The 25942-nt window shown below is 38.5% G+C and overlaps 24 non-coding genes across 24 annotated transcripts; all 24 read left to right on the forward strand.

Annotated features, from left to right (window-relative positions):
- The first annotated feature begins 321 nt into the window (after positions 1-321).
- Positions 322-394, forward strand: TRNAM-CAU (transfer RNA methionine (anticodon CAU)). Its single transcript has one exon. It is a non-coding gene; the product is annotated as a tRNA-Met (tRNA).
- Positions 395-1430: 1036 nt separating this feature from the next.
- TRNAM-CAU (transfer RNA methionine (anticodon CAU)) lies at positions 1431-1503 on the forward strand. The gene has a single exon. It is a non-coding gene; the product is annotated as a tRNA-Met (tRNA).
- A 1035-nt stretch (positions 1504-2538) lies between these two features.
- On the forward strand, positions 2539-2611 carry TRNAM-CAU (transfer RNA methionine (anticodon CAU)). Its single transcript has one exon. It is a non-coding gene; the product is annotated as a tRNA-Met (tRNA).
- Positions 2612-3646: 1035 nt separating this feature from the next.
- TRNAM-CAU (transfer RNA methionine (anticodon CAU)) lies at positions 3647-3719 on the forward strand. The gene has a single exon. It is a non-coding gene; the product is annotated as a tRNA-Met (tRNA).
- Positions 3720-4754: 1035 nt separating this feature from the next.
- Positions 4755-4827, forward strand: TRNAM-CAU (transfer RNA methionine (anticodon CAU)). Its single transcript has one exon. It is a non-coding gene; the product is annotated as a tRNA-Met (tRNA).
- A 1035-nt stretch (positions 4828-5862) lies between these two features.
- On the forward strand, positions 5863-5935 carry TRNAM-CAU (transfer RNA methionine (anticodon CAU)). The gene has a single exon. It is a non-coding gene; the product is annotated as a tRNA-Met (tRNA).
- Positions 5936-6970: 1035 nt separating this feature from the next.
- Positions 6971-7043, forward strand: TRNAM-CAU (transfer RNA methionine (anticodon CAU)). The gene has a single exon. It is a non-coding gene; the product is annotated as a tRNA-Met (tRNA).
- Positions 7044-8078: 1035 nt separating this feature from the next.
- On the forward strand, positions 8079-8151 carry TRNAM-CAU (transfer RNA methionine (anticodon CAU)). The gene has a single exon. It is a non-coding gene; the product is annotated as a tRNA-Met (tRNA).
- Positions 8152-9185: 1034 nt separating this feature from the next.
- TRNAM-CAU (transfer RNA methionine (anticodon CAU)) lies at positions 9186-9258 on the forward strand. Its single transcript has one exon. It is a non-coding gene; the product is annotated as a tRNA-Met (tRNA).
- A 1036-nt stretch (positions 9259-10294) lies between these two features.
- On the forward strand, positions 10295-10367 carry TRNAM-CAU (transfer RNA methionine (anticodon CAU)). The gene has a single exon. It is a non-coding gene; the product is annotated as a tRNA-Met (tRNA).
- Positions 10368-11403: 1036 nt separating this feature from the next.
- On the forward strand, positions 11404-11476 carry TRNAM-CAU (transfer RNA methionine (anticodon CAU)). Its single transcript has one exon. It is a non-coding gene; the product is annotated as a tRNA-Met (tRNA).
- A 1036-nt stretch (positions 11477-12512) lies between these two features.
- Positions 12513-12585, forward strand: TRNAM-CAU (transfer RNA methionine (anticodon CAU)). Its single transcript has one exon. It is a non-coding gene; the product is annotated as a tRNA-Met (tRNA).
- A 1036-nt stretch (positions 12586-13621) lies between these two features.
- TRNAM-CAU (transfer RNA methionine (anticodon CAU)) lies at positions 13622-13694 on the forward strand. The gene has a single exon. It is a non-coding gene; the product is annotated as a tRNA-Met (tRNA).
- A 1036-nt stretch (positions 13695-14730) lies between these two features.
- Positions 14731-14803, forward strand: TRNAM-CAU (transfer RNA methionine (anticodon CAU)). Its single transcript has one exon. It is a non-coding gene; the product is annotated as a tRNA-Met (tRNA).
- A 1035-nt stretch (positions 14804-15838) lies between these two features.
- TRNAM-CAU (transfer RNA methionine (anticodon CAU)) lies at positions 15839-15911 on the forward strand. Its single transcript has one exon. It is a non-coding gene; the product is annotated as a tRNA-Met (tRNA).
- Positions 15912-16946: 1035 nt separating this feature from the next.
- Positions 16947-17019, forward strand: TRNAM-CAU (transfer RNA methionine (anticodon CAU)). The gene has a single exon. It is a non-coding gene; the product is annotated as a tRNA-Met (tRNA).
- A 1035-nt stretch (positions 17020-18054) lies between these two features.
- Positions 18055-18127, forward strand: TRNAM-CAU (transfer RNA methionine (anticodon CAU)). The gene has a single exon. It is a non-coding gene; the product is annotated as a tRNA-Met (tRNA).
- Positions 18128-19162: 1035 nt separating this feature from the next.
- Positions 19163-19235, forward strand: TRNAM-CAU (transfer RNA methionine (anticodon CAU)). Its single transcript has one exon. It is a non-coding gene; the product is annotated as a tRNA-Met (tRNA).
- A 1064-nt stretch (positions 19236-20299) lies between these two features.
- TRNAM-CAU (transfer RNA methionine (anticodon CAU)) lies at positions 20300-20372 on the forward strand. The gene has a single exon. It is a non-coding gene; the product is annotated as a tRNA-Met (tRNA).
- A 1035-nt stretch (positions 20373-21407) lies between these two features.
- On the forward strand, positions 21408-21480 carry TRNAM-CAU (transfer RNA methionine (anticodon CAU)). The gene has a single exon. It is a non-coding gene; the product is annotated as a tRNA-Met (tRNA).
- Positions 21481-22514: 1034 nt separating this feature from the next.
- Positions 22515-22587, forward strand: TRNAM-CAU (transfer RNA methionine (anticodon CAU)). The gene has a single exon. It is a non-coding gene; the product is annotated as a tRNA-Met (tRNA).
- Positions 22588-23649: 1062 nt separating this feature from the next.
- On the forward strand, positions 23650-23722 carry TRNAG-CCC (transfer RNA glycine (anticodon CCC)). Its single transcript has one exon. It is a non-coding gene; the product is annotated as a tRNA-Gly (tRNA).
- Positions 23723-24739: 1017 nt separating this feature from the next.
- Positions 24740-24812, forward strand: TRNAM-CAU (transfer RNA methionine (anticodon CAU)). Its single transcript has one exon. It is a non-coding gene; the product is annotated as a tRNA-Met (tRNA).
- A 1017-nt stretch (positions 24813-25829) lies between these two features.
- TRNAM-CAU (transfer RNA methionine (anticodon CAU)) lies at positions 25830-25902 on the forward strand. Its single transcript has one exon. It is a non-coding gene; the product is annotated as a tRNA-Met (tRNA).
- Positions 25903-25942: the final 40 nt, after the last annotated feature.

Here is a 25942-nt window from a genome sequence, read left to right on the forward strand (position 1 = left end):
CAAAGCATTTGACATTTTCAAAAAAGAATTTAAGGAAAAGGGGAGCGTTTGTGCAAGAAGGAAGAAAGCACCTAGGTGCAAATATCAACACATTTTCTTAAGTCTTTTACTTCTGTCTCAAAAGTTGACTGTTTATTTATTGAAATAGGGGGAATCAGACGCGGTTTGCCTGGGTGAAAACTAAGAATCCTTATCGCTACACCATATGAAAACACCTTGAGACAACCTTTCAATGTTTGAAATAGTGACAAAATAAAATTTCTGGAATCCATTGCATAATCCTTGATTTACCACCATGTCAATGGAAAACACCAACCAGCTGCCTTGTTAGCACAGTAGGTAGCGCGTCAGTGTCATAATCTGAAGGTCGTGAGTTTGATCCTCACATAGGGCACATTTTGATGTTTGTCTAGAAAGCATTACAGTGTGAGAGATGCAACTGTGTTTACTGCAAAGTTGACAGAAGATGGGGAAATTGGACCGTCAGGATGAGAGGAGTTTTCTCTTTCTAGATTTCGAAATGTCTCCGACTGTTGAAGTTCTTTAGACTAAAAAAATGGGGATGCTGTCAAATCCCTGGTCAGATGTGAAACTAATTTACGAAGAAGGGGAACATAAAGCATTTTCCATTGTCTTCTTTCAGATTGTTGTCCTCAGAGCAGTGCTTTTCAGTCTGAGAGTCAATCTGGTGTCTTAGAAAGTTGACAGACCATCCAGAAATGTTACCTATCAAGATTGAAGGATTATTCTGTTTACAGCAGGAAATAAACTATGAAACCTTGCATGCTACAGAATGAGTTTAGGCCAACAATAATGGGAAAGGTGCCAAATTAATCATCAAGCTTGCAGCTAATTTTGTAAAATAGAGAGCATAAGGCATTTCCATTGTCTTGTTCATGATTATTGACCTCAGAGTGCAGAATTGCAACCTGAGAACCAGAATTTCTTTTCTCAGACAGTTGCTAGAACATAGAGAAATGTAGCCTCTCTTGACTTCATATACCATTGCCATCTGAGAACCACAATTCAATTTCTCACCCAGTTGAAAGAACATCCGGTACTGTTAGCAGTCTTGAATTCTGACTGACAATAGAGGTGTTGGAGTTATCAAAGCATTTGACATTTTCAAAAAAGAATTTAAGGAAAAGGGGAACGTTTGTGCAAGAAGGAAGAAAGCACCTAGGTGCAAATATCAACACATTTTCTTAAGTTTTTTACTTCTGTCTCAAAAGTTGACTGTTTATTTATTGAAATAGCGGATATCAGACGCGGTTTGCCTGGGTGAAAACTAAGAATCCTTATCGCTACACCATATGAAAACACCTTAAGAAAACCTTTCAATGTTTGAAATAGTGACAAAATAAAATTTCTGGAATCCATTGCAATAATCCTTGATTTACCACCTTGTCATCAGAAAACACCAACCAACTGCCTTGTTAGCGCAGTAGGTAGCGCGTCAGTCTCATAATCTGAAGGTCGTGAGTTCGATCCTCACATAGGGCACATTTTGATGTTTGTCTAGAAAGCATTACAGTCTGAGAGATGCAACTGTGTTTACTGCAAAGTTGACAGAAGATGGGGAAATTGGACCGTCAGGATGAGAGGAGTTTTCTCTTTCTAGATTTGGAAATGTCTCCGACTGTTGAAGTTCTTTAGACTAAAAAAATGGGGATGCTGTCAAATCCCTGGTCAGATGTGAAACTAATTTACGAAGAAGGGGAACATAAAGCATTTTCCATTGTCTTCTTTCAGATTGTTGTCCTCAGAGCAGTGCTTTTCAGTCTGAGAGTCAATCTGGTGTCTCAGAAAGTTGACAGACCATCCAGAAATGTTACCTATCAAGATTGAAGGATTATTCTGTTTACAGCAGGAAATAAACTATGAAACCTTGCATGCTACAGAATGAGTTTAAGCCAACAATAATGGGGAAGGTGCAAAATTAATCATCAAGCTTGCAGCTAATTTTGTAAAATAGAGAGCATAAGGCATTTCCATTGTCTTGCTCATGATTATTGACCTCAGAGTGCAGAATTGCAACCTGAGAACCAGAATTTCTTTTCTCAGACAGTTGCTAGAACATAGAGAAATGTAGTCTCTCTTGACTTCATATACCATTGCCATCTGAGAACCACAATTCCATTTCTCACCCAGTTGAAAGAACATCCGGTACTGTTAGCAGTCTTGAATTCTGACTGACAATAGAGGTGTTGGAATTATCAAAGCATTTGACATTTTCAAAAAAGAATTTAAGGAAAAGGGGAGCGTTTGTGCAAGAAGGAAGAAAGCACCTAGGTGCAAATATCAACACATTTTCTTAAGTTTTTTACTTCTGTCTCAAAAGTTGACTGTTTATTTATTGAAATAGCGGGAATCAGACGCGGTTTGCCTGGGTGAAAACTAAGAATCCTTATCGCTACACCATATGAAAACACCTTAAGAAAACCTTTCAATGTTTGAAATAGTGACAAAATAAAATTTCTGGAATCCATTGCATAATCCTTGATTTACCACCTTGTCATCAGAAAACACCAACCAACTGCCTTGTTAGCGCAGTAGGTAGCGCGTCAGTCTCATAATCTGAAGGTCGTGAGTTCGATCCTCACACAGGGCACATTTTGATGTTTGTCTAGAAAGCATTACAGTGTGAGAAGTGCAACTGTGTTTACTGCAAAGTTGACAGAAGATGGGGAAATTGGACCGTCAGGATGAGAGGAGTTTTCTCTTTCTAGATTTGGAAATGTCTCCGACTGTTGAAGTTCTTTAGACTAAAAAAATGGGGATGCTGTCAAATCCCTGGTCAGATGTGAAACTAATTTATGAAGAAGGGGAACATAAAGCATTTTCCATTGTCTTCTTTCAGATTGTTGTCCTCAGAGCAGTGCTTTTCAGTCTGAGAGTCAATCTGGTGTCTCAGAAAGTTGACAGACCATCCAGAAATGTTACCTATCAAGATTGAAGGATTATTCTGTTTACAGCAGGAAATAAACTATGAAACCTTGCATGCTACAGAATGAGTTTAGGCCAACAATAATGGGAAAGGTGCCAAATTAATCATCAAGCTTGCAGCTAATTTTGTAAAATAGAGAGCATAAGGCATTTCCATTGTCTTGTTCATGATTATTGACCTCAGAGTGCAGAATTGCAACCTGAGAACCAGAATTTCTTTACTCAGACAGTTGCTAGAACATAGAGAAATGTAGCCTCTCTTGACTTCATATACCATTGCCATCTGAGAACCACAATTCCATTTCTCACCCAGTTGAAAGAACATCCGGTACTGTTAGCAGTCTTGAATTCTGACTGACAATAGAGGTGTTGGAATTATCAAAGCATTTGACATTTTAAAAAAAGAATTTAAGGAAAAGGGGAGCGTTTGTGTAAGAAGGAAGAAAGCACCTAGGTGCAAATATCAACACATTTTCTTAAGTTTTTTACTTCTGTCTCTAAAGTTGACTGTTTATTTATTGAAATAGCGGGAATCAGATGCGGTTTGCCTGGGTGAAAACTAAGAATCCTTATCGCTACACCATATGAAAACACCTTGAGACAACCTTTCAATGTTTGAAATAGTGACAAAATAAAATTTCTGGAATCCATTGCATAATCGTTAATTTACCACCTTGTCAAAGGAAAACGCCAACCAGTTGCCTTGTTAGCGCAGTAGGTAGCGCGTCAGTCTCATAATCTGAAGGTTGTGAGTTCGATCCTCACACAGGGCACATTTTGATGTTTGTCTAGAAAGCATTACAGTGTGAGAAGTGCAACTGTGTTTACTGCAAAGTTGACAGAAGATGGGGAAATTGGACCGTCAGGATGAGAGGAGTTTTCTCTTTCTAGATTTGGAAATGTCTCCGACTGTTGAAGTTCTTTAGACTAAAAAAATGGGGATGCTGTCAAATCCCTGGTCAGATGTGAAACTAATTTATGAAGAAGGGGAACATAAAGCATTTTCCATTGTCTTCTTTCAGATTGTTGTCCTCAGAGCAGTGCTTTTCAGTCTGAGAGTCAATCTGGTGTCTCAGAAAGTTGACAGACCATCCAGAAATGTTACCTATCAAGATTGAAGGATTATTCTGTTTACAGCAGGAAATAAACTATGAAACCTTGCATGCTACAGAATGAGTTTAGGCCAACAATAATGGGAAAGGTGCCAAATTAATCATCAAGCTTGCAGCTAATTTTGTAAAATAGAGAGCATAAGGCATTTTCATTGTCTGGTTCATAATTATTGACCTCAGAGTGCAGAATTGCAACCTGAGAACCAGAATTTCTTTTCTCAGACAGTTGCTAGAACATAGAGAAATGTAGCCTCTCTTGACTTCATATACCATTGCCATCTGAGAACCACAATTCCATTTCTCACCCAGTTGAAAGAACATCCGGTACTGTTAGCAGTCTTGAATTCTGACTGACAATAGAGGTGTTGGAATTATCAAAGCATTTGACATTTTCAAAAAAGAATTTAAGGAAAAGGGGAGCGTTTGTGTAAGAAGGAAGAAAGCACCTAGGTGCAAATATCAACACATTTTCTTAAGTTTTTTACTTCTGTCTCTAAAGTTGACTGTTTATTTATTGAAATAGCGGGAATCAGACGCGGTTTGCCTGGGTGAAAACTAAGAATCCTTATCGCTACACCATATGAAAACACCTTGAGACAACCTTTCAATGTTTGAAATAGTGACAAAATAAAATTTCTGGAATCCATTGCATAATCCTTGATTTACCACCTTTTCAACGAAAAACGCCAACCAACTGCCTTGTTAGCGCAGTAGGTAGCGCGTCAGTCTCATAATCTGAAGATCGTGAGTTGGATCCTCACACAGGGCACATTTTGATGTTTGTCTAGAAAGCATTACAGTGTGAGAAGTGCAACTGTGTTTACTGCAAAGTTGACAGAAGATGGGGAAATTGGACCGTCAGGATGAGAGGAGTTTTCTCTTTCTAGATTTGGAAATGTCTCCGACTGTTGAAGTTCTTTAGACTAAAAAAATGGGGATGCTGTCAAATCCCTGGTCAGATGTGAAACTAATTTACGAAGAAGGGGAACATAAAGCATTTTCCATTGTCTTCTTTCAGATTGTTGTCCTCAGAGCAGTGCTTTTCAGTCTGAGAGTCAATCTGGTGTCTCAGAAAGTTGACAGACCATCCAGAAATGTTACCTATCAAGATTGAAGGATTATTCTGTTTACAGCAGGAAATAAACTATGAAACCTTGCATGCTACAGAATGAGTTTAGGCCAACAATAATGGGAAAGGTGCCAAATTAATCATCAAGCTTGCAGCTAATTTTGTAAAATAGAGAGCATAAGGCATTTCCATTGTCTTGTTCATGATTATTGACCTCAGAGTGCAGAATTGCAACCTGAGAACCAGAATTTCTTTACTCAGACAGTTGCTAGAACATAGAGAAATGTAGCCTATCTTGACTTCATATACCATTGCCATCTGAGAACCACAATTCCATTTCTCACCCAGTTGAAAGAACATCCGGAACTGTTAGCAGTCTTGAATTCTGACTGACAAAAGAGGTGTTGGAATTGTCAAAGCATTTGACATTTTCAAAAAAGAATTTAAGGAAAAGGGGAGCGTTTGTGCAAGAAGGAAGAAAGCACCTAGGTGCAAATATCAACACATTTTCTTAAGTTTTTTACTTCTGTCTCAAAAGTTGACTGTTTATTTATTGAAATAGCGGGAATCAGACGCGGTTTGCCTGGGTGAAAACTAAGAATCCTTATCGCTACACCATATGAAAACACCTTAAGAAAACCTTTCAATGTTTGAAATAGTGACAAAATAAAATTTCTGGAATCCATTGCATAATCGTTAATTTACCACCTTGTCAACGGAAAACGCCAACCAACTGCCTTGTTAGCGCAGTAGGTAGCGCGTCAGTCTCATAATCTGAAGGTTGTGAGTTGGATCCTCTCACAGGGCACATTTTGATGTTTGTCTAGAAAGCATTACAGTGTGAGAAGTGCAACTGCGTTTACTGCAAAGTTGACAGAAGATGGGGAAATTGGACCGTCAGGATGAGAGGAGTTTTCTCTTTCTAGATTTGGAAATGTCTCCGACTGTTGAAGTTCTTTAGACTAAAAAAATGGGGATGCTGTCAAATCCCTGGTCAGATGTGAAACTAATTTACGAAGAAGGGGAACATAAAGCATTTTCCATTGTCTTCTTTCAGATTGTTGTCCTCAGAGCAGTGCTTTTCAGTCTGAGAGTCAATCTGGTGTCTCAGAAAGTTGACAGACCATCCAGAAATGTTACCTATCAAGATTGAAGGATTATTCCGTTTACAGCAGGAAATAAACTATGAAACCTTGCATGCTACAGAATGAGTTTAGGCCAACAATAATGGGAAAGGTGCCAAATTAATCATCAAGCTTGCAGCTAATTTTGTAAAATAGAGAGCATAAGGCATTTCCATTGTCTTGTTCATGATTATTGACCTCAGAGTGCAGAATTGCAACCTGAGAACCAGAATTTCTTTACTCAGACAGTTGCTAGAACATAGAGAAATGTAGCCTATCTTGACTTCATATACCATTGCCATCTGAGAACCACAATTCCATTTCTCACCCAGTTGAAAGAACATCCGGAACTGTTAGCAGTCTTGAATTCTGACTGACAAAAGAGGTGTTGGAATTGTCAAAGCATTTGACATTTTCAAAAAAGAATTTAAGGAAAAGGGGAGCGTTTGTGTAAGAAGGAATAAAGCACCTAGGTGCAAATATCAACACATTTTCTTAAGTTTTTTACTTCTGTCTCTAAAGTTGACTGTTTATTTATTGAAATAGCGGGAATCAGACGCGGTTTGCCTGGGTGAAAACTAAGAATCCTTATCGCTACACCATATGAAAACACCTTGAGACAACCTTTCAATGTTTGAAATAGTGACAAAATAAAATTTCTGGAATCCATTGCATAATCGTTAATTTACCACCTTGTCAACGGAAAACGCCAACCAACTGCCTTGTTAGCGCAGTAGGTAGCGCGTCAGTCTCATAATCTGAAGGTCGTGAGTTCGATCCTCACACAGGGCACATTTTGATGTTTGTCTAGAAAGCATTACAGTGTGAGAAATGCAACTGTGTTTACTGCAAAGTTGACAGAAGATGGGGAAATTGGACCGTCAGGATGAGAGGAGTTTTCTCTTTCTAGATTTGGAAATGTCTCCGACTGTTGAAGTTCTTTAGACTAAAAAAATGGGGATGCTGTCAAATCCCTGGTCAGATGTGAAACTAATTTACGAAGAAGGGGAACATAAAACATTTTCCATTGTCTTCTTTCAGATTGTTGTCCTCAGAGCAGTGCTTTTCAGTCTGAGAGTCAATCTGGTGTCTCAGAAAGTTGACAGACCATCCAGAAATGTTACCTATCAATATTGAAGGATTATTCTGTTTACAGCAGGAAATAAACTATGAAACATTGCATGCTACAGGATGAGTTTAGGCCAACAATAATGGGAAAGGTGCCAAATTAATCATCAAGCTTGCAGCTAATTTTGTAAAATAGAGAGCATAAGGCATTTCCATTGTCTTGTTCATGATTATTGACCTCAAAGTGCAGAATTGCAACCTGAGAACCAGAATTTCTTTTCTCAGACAGTTGCTAGAACATAGAGAAATGTAGCCTATCTTGACTTCATATACCATTGCCATCTGAGAACCACAATTCCATTTCTCACCCAGTTGAAAGAACATCCGGTACTGTTAGCAGTCTTGAATTCTGACTGACAATAGAGGTGTTGGAATTATCAAAGCATTTGACATTTTCAAAAAAGAATTTAAGGAAAAGGGGAGCGTTTGTGCAAGAAGGAAGAAAGCACCTAGGTGCAAATATCAACACATTTTCTTAAGTCTTTTACTTCTGTCTCAAAAGTGGACTGTTTATTTATTGAAATAGGGGGAATCAGACGCGGTTTGCCTGGGTGAAAACTAAGAATCCTTATCGCTACACCATATGAAAACACCTTGAGACAACCTTTCAATGTTTGAAATAGTGACAAAATAAAATTTCTGGAATCCATTGCATAATCCTTGATTTACCACCATGTCAATGGAAAACACCAACCAGCTGCCTTGTTAGCGCAGTAGGTAGCGCGTCAGTGTCATAATCTGAAGGTCGTGAGTTTGATCCTCACATAGGGCACATTTTGATGTTTGTCTAGAAAGCATTACAGTGTGAGAGATGCAACTGTGTTTACTGCAAAGTTGACAGAAGATGGGGAAATTGGACCGTCAGGATGAGAGGAGTTTTCTATTTCTAGATTTCGAAATGTCTCCGACTGTTGAAGTTCTTTAGACTAAAAAAATGGGGATGCTGTCAAATCCCTGGTCAGATGTGAAACTAATTTACGAAGAAGGGGAACATAAAGCATTTTCCATTGTCTTCTTTCAGATTGTTGTCCTCAGAGCAGTGCTTTTCAGTCTGAGAGTCAATCTGGTGTCTCAGAAAGTTGACAGACCATCCAGAAATGTTACCTATCAAGATTGAAGGATTATTCTGTTTACAGCAGGAAAAAAACTATGAAACCTTGCATGCTACAGAATGAGTTTAAGCCAACAATAATGGGGAAGGTGCAAAATTAATCATCAACTTGCAGCTAATTTTGTAAAATAGAGAGCATAAGGCATTTCCATTGTCTTGTTCATGATTATTGACCTCAGAGTGCAGAATTGCAACCTGAGAACCAGAATTTCTTTTCTCAGACAGTTGCTAGAACATAGAGAAATGTAGCCTCTCTTGACTTCATACACCATTGCCATCTGAGAACCACAATTCCATTTCTCACCCAGTTGAAAGAACATCCGGTACTGTTAGCAGTCTTGAATTCTGACTGACAATAGAGGTGTTGGAATTATCAAAGCATTTGACATTTTCAAAAAAGAATTTAAGGAAAAGGGGAGCGTTTGTGCAAGAAGGAAGAAAGCACCTAGGTGCAAATATCAACACATTTTCTTAAGTTTTTTACTTCTGTCTCAAAAGTTGACTGTTTATTTATTGAAATAGCGGGAATCAGACGCGGTTTGCCTGGGTGAAAACTAAGAATCCTTATCGCTACACCATATGAAAAAACCTTAAGAAAACCTTTCAATGTTTGAAATAGTGACAAAATAAAATTTCTGGAATCCATTGCATAATCCTTGATTTACCACCTTGTCAACGGAAAACGCCAACCAGCTGCCTTGTTAGCGCAGTAGGTAGCGCGTCAGTCTCATAATCTGAAGGTCGTGAGTTCGATCCTCACATAGGGCACATTTTGATGTTTGTCTAGAAAGCATTACAGTGTGAGAAGTGCAACTGTGTTTACTGCAAAGTTGACAGAAGATGGGGAAATTGGACCGTCAGGATGAGAGGAGTTTTCTCTTTCTAGATTTGGAAATGTCTCCGACTGTTGAAGTTCTTTAGACTAAAAAAATGGGCATGCTGTCAAATCCCTGGTCAGATGTGAAACTAATTTACGAAGAAGGGGAACATAAAGCATTTTCCATTGTCTTCTTTCAGATTGTTGTCCTCAGAGCAGTGCTTTTCAGTCTGAGAGTCAATCTGGTGTCTTAGAAAGTTGACAGACCATCCAGAAATGTTACCTATCAAGATTGAAGGATTATTCTGTTTACAGCAGGAAATAAACTATGAAACCTTGCATGCTACAGAATGAGTTTAGGCCAACAATAATGGGAAAGGTGCCAAATTAATCATCAAGCTTGCAGCTAATTTTGTAAAATAGAGAGCATAAGGCATTTCCATTGTCTTGTTCATGATTATTGACCTCAGAGTGCAGAATTGCAACCTGAGAACCAGAATTTCTTTTCTCAGACAGTTGCTAGAACATAGAGAAATGTAGCCTCTCTTGACTTCATATACCATTGCCATCTGAGAACCACAATTCAATTTCTCACCCAGTTGAAAGAACATCCGGTACTGTTAGCAGTCTTGAATTCTGACTGACAATAGAGGTGTTGGAGTTATCAAAGCATTTGACATTTTCAAAAAAGAATTTAAGGAAAAGGGGAACGTTTGTGCAAGAAGGAAGAAAGCACCTAGGTGCAAATATCAACACATTTTCTTAAGTTTTTTACTTCTGTCTCAAAAGTTGACTGTTTATTTATTGAAATAGCGGATATCAGACGCGGTTTGCCTGGGTGAAAACTAAGAATCCTTATCGCTACACCATATGAAAACACCTTAAGAAAACCTTTCAATGTTTGAAATAGTGACAAAATAAAATTTCTGGAATCCATTGCAATAATCCTTGATTTACCACCTTGTCATCAGAAAACACCAACCAACTGCCTTGTTAGCGCAGTAGGTAGCGCGTCAGTCTCATAATCTGAAGGTCGTGAGTTCGATCCTCACATAGGGCACATTTTGATGTTTGTCTAGAAAGCATTACAGTCTGAGAGATGCAACTGTGTTTACTGCAAAGTTGACAGAAGATGGGGAAATTGGACCGTCAGGATGAGAGAAGTTTTCTCTTTCTAGATTTCGAAATGTCTCCGACTGTTGAAGTTCTTTAGACTAAAAAAATGGGGATGCTGTCAAATCCCTGGTCAGATGTGAAACTAATTTACGAAGAAGGGGAACATAAAGCATTTTCCATTGTCTTCTTTCAGATTGTTGTCCTCAGAGCAGTGCTTTTCAGTCTGAGAGTCAATCTGGTGTCTCAGAAAGTTGACAGACCATCCAGAAATGTTACCTATCAAGATTGAAGGATTATTCTGTTTACAGCAGGAAATAAACTATGAAACCTTGCATGCTACAGAATGAGTTTAAGCCAACAATAATGGGGAAGGTGCAAAATTAATCATCAAGCTTGCAGCTAATTTTGTAAAATAGAGAGCATAAGGCATTTCCATTGTCTTGCTCATGATTATTGACCTCAGAGTGCAGAATTGCAACCTGAGAACCAGAATTTCTTTTCTCAGACAGTTGCTAGAACATAGAGAAATGTAGTCTCTCTTGACTTCATATACCATTGCCATCTGAGAACCACAATTCCATTTCTCACCCAGTTGAAAGAACATCCGGTACTGTTAGCAGTCTTGAATTCTGACTGACAATAGAGGTGTTGGAATTATCAAAACATTTGACATTTTCAAAAAAGAATTTAAGGAAAAGGGGAGCGTTTGTGCAAGAAGGAAGAAAGCACCTAGGTGCAAATATCAACACATTTTCTTAAGTTTTTTACTTCTGTCTCAAAAGTTGACTGTTTATTTATTGAAATAGCGGGAATCAGACGCGGTTTGCCTGGGTGAAAACTAAGAATCCTTATCGCTACACCATATGAAAACACCTTAAGAAAACCTTTCAATGTTTGAAATAGTGACAAAATAAAATTTCTGGAATCCATTGCAATAATCCTTGATTTACCACCTTGTCATCAGAAAACACCAACCAACTGCCTTGTTAGCGCAGTAGGTAGCGCGTCAGTCTCATAATCTGAAGGTCGTGAGTTTGATCCTCACATAGGGCACATTTTGATGTTTGTCTAGAAAGCATTACAGTCTGAGAGATGCAACTGTGTTTACTGCAAAGTTGACAGAAGATGGGGAAATTGGACCGTCAGGATGAGAGGAGTTTTCTCTTTCTAGATTTCGAAATGTCTCCGACTGTTGAAGTTCTTTAGACTAAAAAAATGGGGATGCTGTCAAATCCCTGGTCAAATGTGAAACTAATTTACGAAGAAGGGGAACATAAAGCATTTTCCATTGTCTTCTTTCAGATTGTTGTCCTCAGAGCAGTGCTTTTCAGTCTGAGAGTCAATCTGGTGTCTCAGAAAGTTGACAGACCATCCAGAAATGTTACCTATCAAGATTGAAGGATTATTCTGTTTACAGCAGGAAATAAACTATGAAACCTTGCATGCTACAGAATGAGTTTAGGCCAACAATAATGGGAAAGGTGCCAAATTAATCATCAAGCTTGCAGCTAATTTTGTAAAATAGAGAGCATAAGGCATTTCCATTGTCTTGTTCATGATTATTGACCTCAGAGTGCAGAATTGCAACCTGAGAACCAGAATTTCTTTTCTCAGACAGTTGCTAGAACATAGAGAAATGTAGCCTCTCTTGACTTCATATACCATTGCCATCTGAGAACCACAATTCAATTTCTCACCCAGTTGAAAGAACATCCGGTACTGTTAGCAGTCTTGAATTCTGACTGACAATAGAGGTGTTGGAGTTATCAAAGCATTTGACATTTTCAAAAAAGAATTTAAGGAAAAGGGGAACGTTTGTGCAAGAAGGAAGAAAGCACCTAGGTGCAAATATCAACACATTTTCTTAAGTTTTTTACTTCTGTCTCAAAAGTTGACTGTTTATTTATTGAAATAGCGGATATCAGACGCGGTTTGCCTGGGTGAAAACTAAGAATCCTTATCGCTACACCATATGAAAACACCTTAAGAAAACCTTTCAATGTTTGAAATAGTGACAAAATAAAATTTCTGGAATCCATTGCAATAATCCTTGATTTACCACCTTGTCATCAGAAAACACCAACCAACTGCCTTGTTAGCGCAGTAGGTAGCGCGTCAGTCTCATAATCTGAAGGTTGTGAGTTCGATCCTCACACAGGGCACATTTTGATGTTTGTCTAGAAAGCATTACAGTGTGAGAAGTGCAACTGTGTTTACTGCAAAGTTGACAGAAGATGGGGAAATTGGACCGTCAGGATGAGAGGAGTTTTCTCTTTCTAGATTTCGAAATGTCTCCGACTGTTGAAGTTCTTTAGACTAAAAAAATGGGGATGCTGTCAAATCCCTGGTCAAATGTGAAACTAATTTACGAAGAAGGGGAACATAAAGCATTTTCCATTGTCTTCTTTCAGATTGTTGTCCTCAGAGCGGTGCTTTTCCGTCTGAGAGTCAATCTGGTGTCTCAGAAAGTTGACAGACCATCCAGAAATGTTACCTATCAAGATTGAAGGATTATTCTGTTTACAGCAGGAAATAAACTATGAAACCTTGCATGCTACAGAATGAGTTTAGGCCAACAATAATGGGAAAGGTGCCAAATTAATCATCAAGCTTGCAGCTAATTTTGTAAAATAGAGAGCATAAGGCATTTCCATTGTCTTGTTCATGATTATTGACCTCAGAGTGCAGAATTGCAACCTGAGAACCAGAATTTCTTTTCTCAGACAGTTGCTAGAACATAGAGAAATGTAGCCTCTCTTGACTTCATATACCATTGCCATCTGAGAACCACAATTCAATTTCTCACCCAGTTGAAAGAACATCCGGTACTGTTAGCAGTCTTGAATTCTGACTGACAATAGAGGTGTTGGAGTTATCAAAGCATTTGACATTTTCAAAAAAGAATTTAAGGAAAAGGGGAACGTTTGTGCAAGAAGGAAGAAAGCACCTAGGTGCAAATATCAACACATTTTCTTAAGTTTTTTACTTCTGTCTCAAAAGTTGACTGTTTATTTATTGAAATAGCGGATATCAGACGCGGTTTGCCTGGGTGAAAACTAAGAATCCTTATCGCTACACCATATGAAAACACCTTAAGAAAACCTTTCAATGTTTGAAATAGTGACAAAATAAAATTTCTGGAATCCATTGCAATAATCCTTGATTTACCACCTTGTCATCAGAAAACACCAACCAACTGCCTTGTTAGCGCAGTAGGTAGCGCGTCAGTCTCATAATCTGAAGGTCGTGAGTTCGATCCTCACATAGGGCACATTTTGATGTTTGTCTAGAAAGCATTACAGTCTGAGAGATGCAACTGTGTTTACTGCAAAGTTGACAGAAGATGGGGAAATTGGACCGTCAGGATGAGAGAAGTTTTCTCTTTCTAGATTTCGAAATGTCTCCGACTGTTGAAGTTCTTTAGACTAAAAAAATGGGGATGCTGTCAAATCCCTGGTCAGATGTGAAACTAATTTACGAAGAAGGGGAACATAAAGCATTTTCCATTGTCTTCTTTCAGATTGTTGTCCTCAGAGCAGTGCTTTTCAGTCTGAGAGTCAATCTGGTGTCTCAGAAAGTTGACAGACCATCCAGAAATGTTACCTATCAAGATTAAAGGATTATTCTGTTTACAGCAGGAAATAAACTATGAAACCTTGCATGCTACAGAATGAGTTTAAGCCAACAATAATGGGGAAGGTGCAAAATTAATCATCAAGCTTGCAGCTAATTTTGTAAAATAGAGAGCATAAGGCATTTCCATTGTCTTGCTCATGATTATTGACCTCAGAGTGCAGAATTGCAACCTGAGAACCAGAATTTCTTTTCTCAGACAGTTGCTAGAACATAGAGAAATGTAGTCTCTCTTGACTTCATATACCATTGCCATCTGAGAACCACAATTCCATTTCTCACCCAGTTGAAAGAACATCCGGTACTGTTAGCAGTCTTGAATTCTGACTGACAATAGAGGTGTTGGAATTATCAAAACATTTGACATTTTCAAAAAAGAATTTAAGGAAAAGGGGAGCGTTTGTGCAAGAAGGAAGAAAGCACCTAGGTGCAAATATCAACACATTTTCTTAAGTTTTTTACTTCTGTCTCAAAAGTTGACTGTTTATTTATTGAAATAGCGGGAATCAGACGCGGTTTGCCTGGGTGAAAACTAAGAATCCTTATCGCTACACCATATGAAAACACCTTAAGAAAACCTTTCAATGTTTGAAATAGTGACAAAATAAAATTTCTGGAATCCATTGCAATAATCCTTGATTTACCACCTTGTCATCAGAAAACACCAACCAACTGCCTTGTTAGCGCAGTAGGTAGCGCGTCAGTCTCATAATCTGAAGGTCGTGAGTTTGATCCTCACATAGGGCACATTTTGATGTTTGTCTAGAAAGCATTACAGTCTGAGAGATGCAACTGTGTTTACTGCAAAGTTGACAGAAGATGGGGAAATTGGACCGTCAGGATGAGAGGAGTTTTCTCTTTCTAGATTTCGAAATGTCTCCGACTGTTGAAGTTCTTTAGACTAAAAAAATGGGGATGCTGTCAAATCCCTGGTCAAATGTGAAACTAATTTACGAAGAAGGGGAACATAAAGCATTTTCCATTGTCTTCTTTCAGATTGTTGTCCTCAGAGCAGTGCTTTTCAGTCTGAGAGTCAATCTGGTGTCTCAGAAAGTTGACAGACCATCCAGAAATGTTACCTATCAAGATTGAAGGATTATTCTGTTTACAGCAGGAAATAAACTATGAAACCTTGCATGCTACAGAATGAGTTTAAGCCAACAATAATGGGGAAGGTGCAAAATTAATCATCAAGCTTGCAGCTAATTTTGTAAAATAGAGAGCATAAGGCATTTCCATTGTCTTGCTCATGATTATTGACCTCAGAGTGCAGAATTGCAACCTGAGAACCAGAATTTCTTTTCTCAGACAGTTGCTAGAACATAGAGAAATGTAGTCTCTCTTGACTTCATATACCATTGCCATCTGAGAACCACAATTCCATTTCTCACCCAGTTGAAAGAACATCCGGTACTGTTAGCAGTCTTGAATTCTGACTGACAATAGAGGTGTTGGAATTATCAAAGCATTTGACATTTTCAAAAAAGAATTTAAGGAAAAGGGGAGCGTTTGTGCAAGAAGGAAGAAAGCACCTAGGTGCAAATATCAACACATTTTCTTAAGTTTTTTACTTCTGTCTCAAAAGTTGACTGTTTATTTATTGAAATAGCGGGAATCAGACGCGGTTTGCCTGGGTGAAAACTAAGAATCCTTATCGCTACACCATATGAAAACACCTTAAGAAAACCTTTCAATGTTTGAAATAGTGACAAAATAAAATTTCTGGAATCCATTGCATAATCCTTGATTTACCACCTTGTCAACGAAAAACGCCAACCAACTGCCTTGTTAGCACAGTAGGTAGTGCGTCAGTCTCATAATCTGAAGGTCGTGAGTTCGATCCTCACACAGGGCACATTTTGATGTTTGTCTAGAAAGCATTACAGTGTGAGAGATGTAATTGTGTTTACTGCAAAGTTGACAGAAGATGGGGAAATTGGACCGTCAGGATGAGAGGAGTTTTCTCTTTCTAGATTTGGAAATGTCTCCGACTAATGAAGTTCTTTAGACTAAAAAAATGGGGATGCTGTCAAATCCCTGGTCAGATTTGAAACTAATTTACGAAGAAGGGGAACATAAAGCATTTTCCATTGTCTTCTTTCAGATTGTTGTCCTCAGAGCAGTGCTTTTCAGTCTGAGAGTCAATCTGGTGTCTCAGAAAGTTGACAGACCATCCAGAAATGTTACCTATCAAGATTGAAGGGTTATTCTGTTTACAGCAGGAAATAAACTATGAAACCTTGCATGCTACAGAATTAGTTTAGGTCAACAATAATGGGAAAGGTGCCAAATTAATCATCAAGCTTGCAGCTAATTTTGTAAAATAGAGAGCATAAGGCATTTCCATTGTCTTGTTCATGATTATTGACCTCAGAGTGCAGAATTGCAACCTGAGAACCAGAATTTCTTTTCTCAGACAGTTGCTAGAACATAGAGAAATGTAGCCTCTCTTGACTTCATATACCATTGCCATCTGAGAACCACAATTCCATTTCTCACCCAGTTGAAAGAACATCCGGTACTGTTAGCAGTCTTGAATTCTGACTGACAATAGAGGTGTTGGAATTATCAAAGCATTTGACATTTTCAAAAAAGAATTTAAGGAAAAGGGGAGCGTTTGTGCAAGAAGGAAGAAAGCACCTAGGTGCAAATATCAACACATTTTCTTAAGTTTTTTACTTCTGTCTCAAAAGTTGACTGTTTATTTATTGAAATAGCGGGAATCAGACGCGGTTTGCCTGGGTGAAAACTAAGAATCCTTATCGCTACACCATATGAAAACATCTTGAGATAACCTTTCAATGTTTGAAATAGTGACAAAATATAATTTCTGGAATCCATTGCATAATCCTTGATTTACCACCTTGTCAAAGGAAAATACCAACCAACTGCCTTGTTAGCGCAGTAGGTAGCACGTCAGTCTCATAATCTGAAGGTCGTGAGTTCGATCCTCACACAGGGCACATTTTGATGTTTGTCTAGAAAGCATTACAGTGTGAGAAGTGCAACTGTGTTTACTGCAAAGTTGACAGAAGATGGGGAAATTGGACCGTCAGGATGAGAGGAGTTTTCTCTTTCTAGATTTCGAAATGTCTCCGACTGTTGAAGTTCTTTAGACTAAAAAAATGGGGATGCTGTCAAATCCCTGGTCAGATGTGAAACTAATTTACGAAGAAGGGGAACATAAAGCATTTTCCATTGTCTTCTTTCAGATTGTTGTCCTCAGAGCAGTGCTTTTCAGTCTGAGAGTCAATCTGGTGTCTCAGAAAGTTGACAGACCATCCAGAAATGTTACCTATCAAGATTGAAGGATTATTCTGTTTACAGCAGGAAATAAACTATGAAACCTTGCATGCTACAGAATGAGTTTAAGCCAACAATAATAGGGAAGGTACAAAATTAATCATCAAGCTTGCAGCTAATTTTGTAAAATAGAGAGCATAAGGCATTTCCATTGTCTTGTTCATGATTATTGACCTCAGAGTGCAGAATTGCAACCTGAGAACCAGAATTTCTTTACTCAGACAGTTGCTAGAACATAGAGAAATGTAGCCTCTCTTGACTTCATATACCATTGCCATCTGAGAACCACAATTCCATTTCTCACCCAGTTGAAAGAACATCCGGAACTGTTAGCAGTCTTGAATTCTGACTGACAATAGAGGTGTTGGAATTATCAAAGCATTTGACATTTTCAAAAAAGAATTTAAGGAAAAGGGGAGCGTTTGTGCAAGAAGGAAGAAAGCACCTAGGTGCAAATATCAACACATTTTCTTAAGTTTTTTACTTCTGTCTCAAAAGTTGACTGTTTATTTATTGAAATATCGGGAATCAGACGCGGTTTGCCTGGGTGAAAACTAAGAATCCTTATCGCTACACCATATGAAAACACCTTAAGAAAACCTTTCAATGTTTGAAATAGTGAAAAAATAAAATTTCTGGAATCCATTGCATAATCCTTGATTTACCACCTTGTCAACAAAAAACGCCAACCAACTGCCTTGTTAGCGCAGTAGGTAGCGCGTCAGTCTCATAATCTGAAGGTCGTGAGTTCGATCCTCACACAGGGCACATTTTGATGTTTGTCTAGAAAGCATTACAGTGTGAGAGATGCAATTGTGTTTACTGCAAAGTTGACAGAAGATGGGGAAATTGGACCGTCAGGATGAGAGGAGTTTTCTCTTTCTAGATTTGGAAATGTCTCCGACTAATGAAGTTCTTTAGACTAAAAAAATGGGGATGCTGTCAAATCCCTGGTCAGATTTGAAACTAATTTACGAAGAAGGGGAACATAAAGCATTTTCCATTGTCTTCTTTCAGATTGTTGTCCTCAGAGCAGTGCTTTTCAGTCTGAGAGTCAATCTGGTGTCTCAGAAAGTTGACAGACCATCCAGAAATGTTACCTATCAAGATTGAAGGGTTATTCTGTTTACAGCAGGAAATAAACTATGAAACCTTGCATGCTACAGGATGAGTTTAGGCCAACAATAATGGGAAAGGTGCGAAATTAATCATCAAGCTTGCAGCTAATTTTGTAAAATAGAGAGCATAAGGCATTTCCATTGTCTTGTTCATGATTATTGACCTCAGAGTGCAGAATTGCAACCTGAGAACCAGAATTTCTTTTCTCAGACAGTTGCTAGAACATAGAGAAATGTAGCCTATCTTGACTTCATATACCATTGCCATCTGAGAACCACAATTCCATTTCTCACCCAGTTGAAAGAACATCCGGTACTGTTAGCAGTCTTGAATTCTGACTGACAATAGAGGTGTTGGAATTATCAAAGCATTTGACATTTTCAAAAAAGAATTTAAGGAAAAGGGGAGTGTTTGTGCAAGAAGGAAGAAAGCACCTAGGTGCAAATATCAACACATTTTCTTAAGTTTTTTACTTCTGTCTCAAAAGTTGACTGTTTATTTATTGAAATAGGGGGAATCAGACGCGGTTTGCCTGGGTGAAAACTAAGAATCCTTATCGCTACACCATATGAAAAAACCTTGAGACAACCTTTCAATGTTTGAAATAGTGACAAAATAAAATTTCTGGAATCCATTGCATAATCCTTGATTTACCACCTTGTCAACGGAAAATGCCAACCAACTGCCTTGTTAGCGCAGTAGGTAGCGCGTCAGTCTCATAATCTGAAGGTCGTGAGTTTGATCCTCACATAGGGCACATTTTGATGTTTGTCTAGAAAGCATTACAGTGTGAGAAGTGCAACTGTGTTTACTGCAAAGTTGACAGAAGATGGGGAAATTGGACCGTCAGGATGAGAGGAGTTTTCTCTTTCTAGATTTGGAAATGTTCTCAGAAAGTTGACAGACCATCCAGAAATGTTACCTAAAAACAGTCGGAGGACTGTTGAAGTTCTTTAGACTAAAAAAATGGGGATGCTGTGAAATCCCTGGTCAGATGTGAAACTAATTTAGGAACAAGGGGAACATAAAGCATTTTCCATTGTCCTCAGAGCAGTGGTTTTCAGTCTGATAGTCAATCTGGTGTCTCAGAAAGTTGACAGACCATCCAGAAATGTTACCTATCAAGATTGAAGGATTATTCTGTTTACAGCAGGAAATAAACTATGAAACCTTGCATGCTACAGAATGAGTTTAGGCCAACAATAATGGGAAAGGTGCCAAATTAATCATCAAGCTTGCAGCTAATTTTGTAAAATAGAGAGCATAAGGCATTTCCATTGTCTTGTTCATGATTATTGACCTCAGAGTGCAGAATTGCAACCTGAGAACCAGAATTTCTTTTCTCAGACAGTTGCTAGAACATAGAGAAATGTAGCCTCTCTTGACTTCATATACCATTGCCATCTGAGAACCACAATTCCATTTCTCACCCAGTTGAAAGAACATCCGGTACTGTTAGCAGTCTTGAATTATGACTGACAATAGAGGTGTTGGAATTATCAAAGCATTTGACATTTTCAAAAAAGAATTTAAGGAAAAGGGGAACGTTTGTGCAAGAAGGAAGAAAGCACCTAGGTGCAAATATCAACACATTTTCTTAAGTTTTTTACTTCTGTCTCAAAAGTTGACTGTTTATTTATTGAAATAGCGGGAATCAGACGCGGTTTGCCTGGGTGAAAACTAAGAATCCTTATCGCTACACCATATGAAAACACCTTAAGAAAACCTTTCAATGTTTGAAATAGTGACAAAATAAAATTTCTGGAATCCATTGCATAATCCTTGATTTACCACCTTGTCAACGGAAAACGCCAACCAACTGCCTTGTTAGCGCAGTAGGTAGCGCGTCAGTCTCATAATCTGAAGGTCGTGAGTTCGATCCTCACACAAGGCACATTTTGATGTTTGTCTAGAAAGCATTACAGTGTGAGAAGTGCAACTGTGTTTACTGCAAAGTTGACAGAAGATGGGGAAATTGGACCGTCAGGATGAGAGGAGTTTTCTCTTTCTAGATTTGGAAATGTCTCCGACTGTTGAAGTTCTTTAGACTAAAAAAATGGGGATGCTGTCAAATCCCTGGTCAGATGTGAAACTAATTTACGAAGAAGGGGAACATAAAGCATTTTCCATTGTCTTCTTTCAGATTGTTGTCCTCAGAGCAGTGCTTTTCAGTCTGAGAGTCAATCTGGTGTCTCAGAAAGTTGACAGACCATCCAGAAATGTTACCTATCAAGATTGAAGGATTATTCTGTTTACAGCAGGAAATAAACTATGAAACCTTGCATGCTACAGAATGAGTTTAGGCCAACAATAATGGGAAAGGTGCCAAATTAATCATCAAGCTTGCAGCTAATTTTGTAAAATAGAGAGCATAAGGCATTTCCATTGTCTTGTTCATGATTATTGACCTCAGAGTGCAGAATTGCAACCTGAGAACCAGAATTTCTTTTCTCAGACAGTTGCTTGAACATAGAGAAATGTAGCCTCTCTTGACTTCATATACCATTGCCATCTGAGAACCACAATTCCATTTCTCACCCAGTTGAAAGAACATCCGGTACTGTTAGCAGTCTTGAATTCTGACTGACAATAGAGGTGTTGGAATTATCAAAGCATTTGACATTTTCAAAAAAGAATTTAAGGAAAAGGGGAGCGTTTGTGCAAGAAGGAAGAAAGCACCTAGGTGCAAATATCAACACATTTTCTTAAGTTTTTTACTTCTGTCTCAAAAGTTGACTGTTTATTTATTGAAATAGCGGGAATCAGACGCGGTTTGCCTGGGTGAAAACTAAGAATCCTTATCGCTACTCCATATGAAAACACCTTAAGAAAACCTTTCAATGTTTGAAATAGTGACAAAATAAAATTTCTGGAATCCATTGCATAATCCTTGATTTACCACCTTGTCAACGGAAATCGCCAACCAACTGCCTTGTTAGCGCAGTAGGTAGCGCGTCAGTCTCATAATCTGAAGGTCGTGAGTTCGATCCTCACACAGGGCACATTTTGATGTTTGTCTAGAAAGCATTACAGTCTGAGAGATGCAACTGTGTTTACTGCAAAGTTGACAGAAGATGGGGAAATTGGACCGTCAGGATGAGAGGAGTTTTCTCTTTCTAGATTTGGAAATGTCTCCGACTGTTGAAGTTCTTTAGACTAAAAAAATGGGCATGCTGTCAAATCCCTGGTCAAATGTGAAACTAATTTACGAAGAAGGGGAACATAAAGCATTTTCCATTGTCTTCTTTCAGATTGTTGTCCTCAGAGCAGTGCTTTTCAGTCTGAGAGTCAATCTGGTGTCTCAGAAAGTTGACAGACCATCCAGAAATGTTACCTATCAAGATTGAAGGATTATTCTGTTTACAGCAGGAAATAAACTATGAAACCTTGCATGCTACAGAATGAGTTTAAGCCAACAATCATGGGGAAGGTGCAAAATTAATCATCAACTTGCAGCTAATTTTGGAAAATAGAGAGCATAAGGCATTTCCATTGTCTTGTTCATGATTATTGACCTCAGAGTGCAGAATTGCAACCTGAGAACCAGAATTTCTTTTCTCAGACAGTTGCTAGAACATAGAGAAATGCAGTCTCTCTTGACTTCATATACCATTGCCATCTGAGAACCACAATTCCATTTCTCACCCAGTTGAAAGAACATCCGGTACTGTTAGCAGTCTTGAATTCTGACTGACAATAGAGGTGTTGGAATTATCAAAGCATTTGACATTTTCAAAAAAGAATTTAAGGAAAAGGGGAGCGTTTGTGCAAGAAGGAAGAAAGCACCTAGGTGCAAATATCAACACATTTTCTTAAGTTTTTTACTTCTGTCTCAAAAGTTGACTGTTTATTTATTGAAATAGCGGGAATCAGACGCGGTTTGCCTGGGTGAAAACTAAGAATCCTTATCGCTACACCATATGAAAACACCTTGAGACAACCTTTCAATGTTTGAAATAGTGACAAAATAAAATTTCTGGAATCCATTGCATAATCCTTGATTTACCACCTTGTCAACAGAAAACGCCAACCAACTGCCTTGTTAGCGCAGTAGGTAGCGCGTCAGTCTCATAATCTGAAGGTCGTGAGTTCGATCCTCACACAGGGCACATTTTGATGATTGTCTAGAAAGCATTACAGTCTGAGAGATGCAACTGTGTTTACTGCAAAGTTGACAGAAGATGGAGAAATTGGACCGTCAGGATGAGAGGAGTTTTCTCTTTCTAGATTTGGAAATGTTCTCAGAAAGTTGACAGACCTTCCAGAAATGTTACCTAAAAACAGTCGGAGGACTGTTGAAGTTCTTTAGACTAAAAAAATGGGGATGCTGTGAAATCCCTGGTCAGATGTGAAACTAATTTAGGAAGAAGGGGAACATAAAGCATTTTCCATTGTCCTCAGAGCAGTGCTTTTCAGTCTGACAGTCAATCCGGTGTCTCAGAAAGTTGACAGACCATCCAGAAATGTTACCTATCAAGATTGAAGGATTATTCTGTTTACAGCAGGAAATAAGCTATGAAACCTTGCATGCTACAGAATGAGTTTAGGCCAACAATAATGGGAAAGGTGCCAAATTAATCATCAAGCTTGCAGCTAATTTTGTAAAATAGAGAGCCTAAGGCATTTCCATTGTCTTGTTCATGATTATTGACCTTAGAGTGCAGAATTGCAACCTGAGAACCAGAATTCCTTTTCTCAGACAGCTGCTAGAACATAGGGAAATGTAGCCTCTCTTGACTTCATACACCATTGCCATCTGAGAACCACAATTCCATTTCTCACCCAGTTGAAAGAACATCCAGAAATATTAGCAGTCTTGAATTCTGACCGACAATAGAGGTGTTGGAATTGTCAAAGCATTTTACATTTTCAAAAAAGAATTTAAGGAAAAGGGGAGCGTTTGTGCAAGAAGGAAGAAAGCACCTAGGTGCAAATATCAACACATTTTCTTAATTTTTTTCTTCTGTTTTTAAAGTTGACTGCATATTTATTGAAATAGCGGGAATCAGACGCGGTCTGCCTGGGTGAAAACTAAGAATCCTTATCGCTACACCATATGAAAACAGCTTGAGACAACCTTTCAATGTTTGAAATAGTGACAAAATAAAATTTCTGAATCCATTGAATAATCCTTGATTTACCACCTTGTCAAAGAAAACTGTCAACCAGCTGCCTTGTTAGCGCAGTAGGTAGCGCGTCAGTTTCCCAATCTGAAGGTTGTGAGTTCAATCCTCACACAGTGCACATTTTGATGTTTGTCTAGAAAGCATTACAGTCTGAGAGATGCAACTGTGTTTACTGCAAAGTTAACAGAAGATGGGGACATTGGACCGTCAGGATGAGAGGAGTTTTCTCTTTCTAGATTTGGAAATGTCTCCGACTGTTGAAGTTCTTTAGACTAAAAAAATGGGGATGCTGTGAAAACCTTGGTCAGATGTGAAACTAATTTAGGAAGAAGGGGAACATAAAGCATTTTCCATTGTCCTCAGAGCAGTGCTTTTCAGTCTGAGAGTCAATTCGGTGTCTCAGAAAGTTGACAGACCATCCAGAAATGTTACCTATCAAGATTGAAGGATTATTCTGTTTGCAGCAGGAAATAAGCTATGAAACCTTGCATGCTACAGAATGAGTTTAGGCCAACAATAATGGAAAAGGTGTCAAATTAATCATCAAGCTTGCAGCTAATTTTGGAAAATAGAGAGCATAAGGCATTTCCATTGTCTTGTTCATGATTATTGACCTCAGAGTGCAGAATTGCAACCTGAGAACCAGAATTTATTTTCTCAGACAGCTGCTAGAACATAGAGAAATGTAGCCTCTCTTGACTTCATACACCATTGCCATCTGAGAACCACAATTCCATTTCTCACCCAGTTGAAAGAACATCCGGAAATGTTAGCAGTGTTGAACTCTGACCGACAATAGAGGTGTTGGAATTGTCAAAGCATTTTACATTTTCAAAAAAGAATTTAAGGAAAAGGGGAGCGTTTGTGCAAGAAGGAAGAAAGCACCTAGGTGCAAATATCAACACATTTTCTTAAGTTTTTTACTTCTGTCTCTAAAGTTGACTGTTTATTTATTGAAATAGCGGGAATCAGACGCGGTTTGCCTGGGTGAAAACTAAGAACCCTTATCGCTACACCATATGAAAACAGCTTGAGACAACCTTTCAATGTTTGAAATAGTGACAAAATAAAATTTCTGGAATCCATTGCATAATCCTTGATTTACTATCTTGTCAACGGAAAACGCCAACCAACTGCCTTGTTAGCGCAGTAGGTAGCGTGTCTGTCTCATAATCTGAAGGTCGTGAGTTCGATCCTCACACAGGGCACATTTTGATGTTTGTCTAGAAAGCATTACAGTCTGAGAGATGCAACTGTGTTTACTGCAAAGTTGACAGAAGATGGGGAAATTGGACCGTCAGGATGCGAGGAGTTTTCTCTTTCTAGATTTGGAAGTGTCTCCGACTGTTGAAGTTCTTTAGACTAAAAAAATGGGGATGCTGTGAAATCCCTGGTCAGATGTGAAACTAATTTAGGAAGAAGGGGAACATAAAGCATTTTCCATTGTCCTCAGAGCAGTGCATTTCAGTCTGAGAGTCAATCTGGTGTCTCAGAAAGTTGACAGACCATCCAGAAATGTTACCTATCAAGATTGAAGGATTATTCTGTTTACAGCAGGAAATAAACTATGAAACCTTGCATGCTACAGAATGAGTTTAGGCCAACAATAATGGGAAAGGTGCCAAATTAATAATCAAGCTTGCAGCTAATTTTGGAAAATAGAGAGCATAAGGCATTTCCATCGTCTTATTCATGATTATTGACCTCAGAGTGCAGAATTGCAACCTGAGAACCAGAATTTCTTTTCTCAGACAGTTGCTAGAACATAGAGAAATGTAGCCTCTCTTGACTTCATATACCATTGCCACCTGAGAACCACAATTCCATTTCTCACCCAGTTGAAAGAACATCCGGTACTGTTAGCAGTCTTGAATTCTGACTGACAATAGAGGTGTTGGAATTATCAAAGCATTTGACATTTTCAAAAAAGAATTTAAGGAAAAGGGGAGCGTTTGTGCAAGAAGGAAGAAAGCACCTAGGTGAAAATATCAACACATTTTCTTAAGTTTTTTACTTCTGTCTCTAAAGTTGACTGTTTATTTATTGCAATAGCGGGAATCAGACGCGGTTTGCCTGGGTGAAAACTAAGAATCCTTATCGCTACACCATATGAAAACACCTTGAGACAACCTTTCAATGTTTGAAATAGTGACAAAATAAAATTTCTGGAATCCATTGCATAATCCTTGATTTACCACCTTTTCAACAGAAAACGCCAACTAACTGCCTTGTTAGCGCAGTAGGTAGCGTGTCAGTCTCATAATCTGAAGGTCGTGAGTTCGATCCTCACACAGAGCACATTTTGATGTTTGTCTAGAAAGCATTACAGTGTGAGAAG

The sequence above is a fragment of the Mixophyes fleayi genome, chromosome 4 (genome assembly GCF_038048845.1).
Source record: "Mixophyes fleayi isolate aMixFle1 chromosome 4, aMixFle1.hap1, whole genome shotgun sequence".
Classification (NCBI taxonomy): domain Eukaryota; kingdom Metazoa; phylum Chordata; class Amphibia; order Anura; family Limnodynastidae; genus Mixophyes; species Mixophyes fleayi.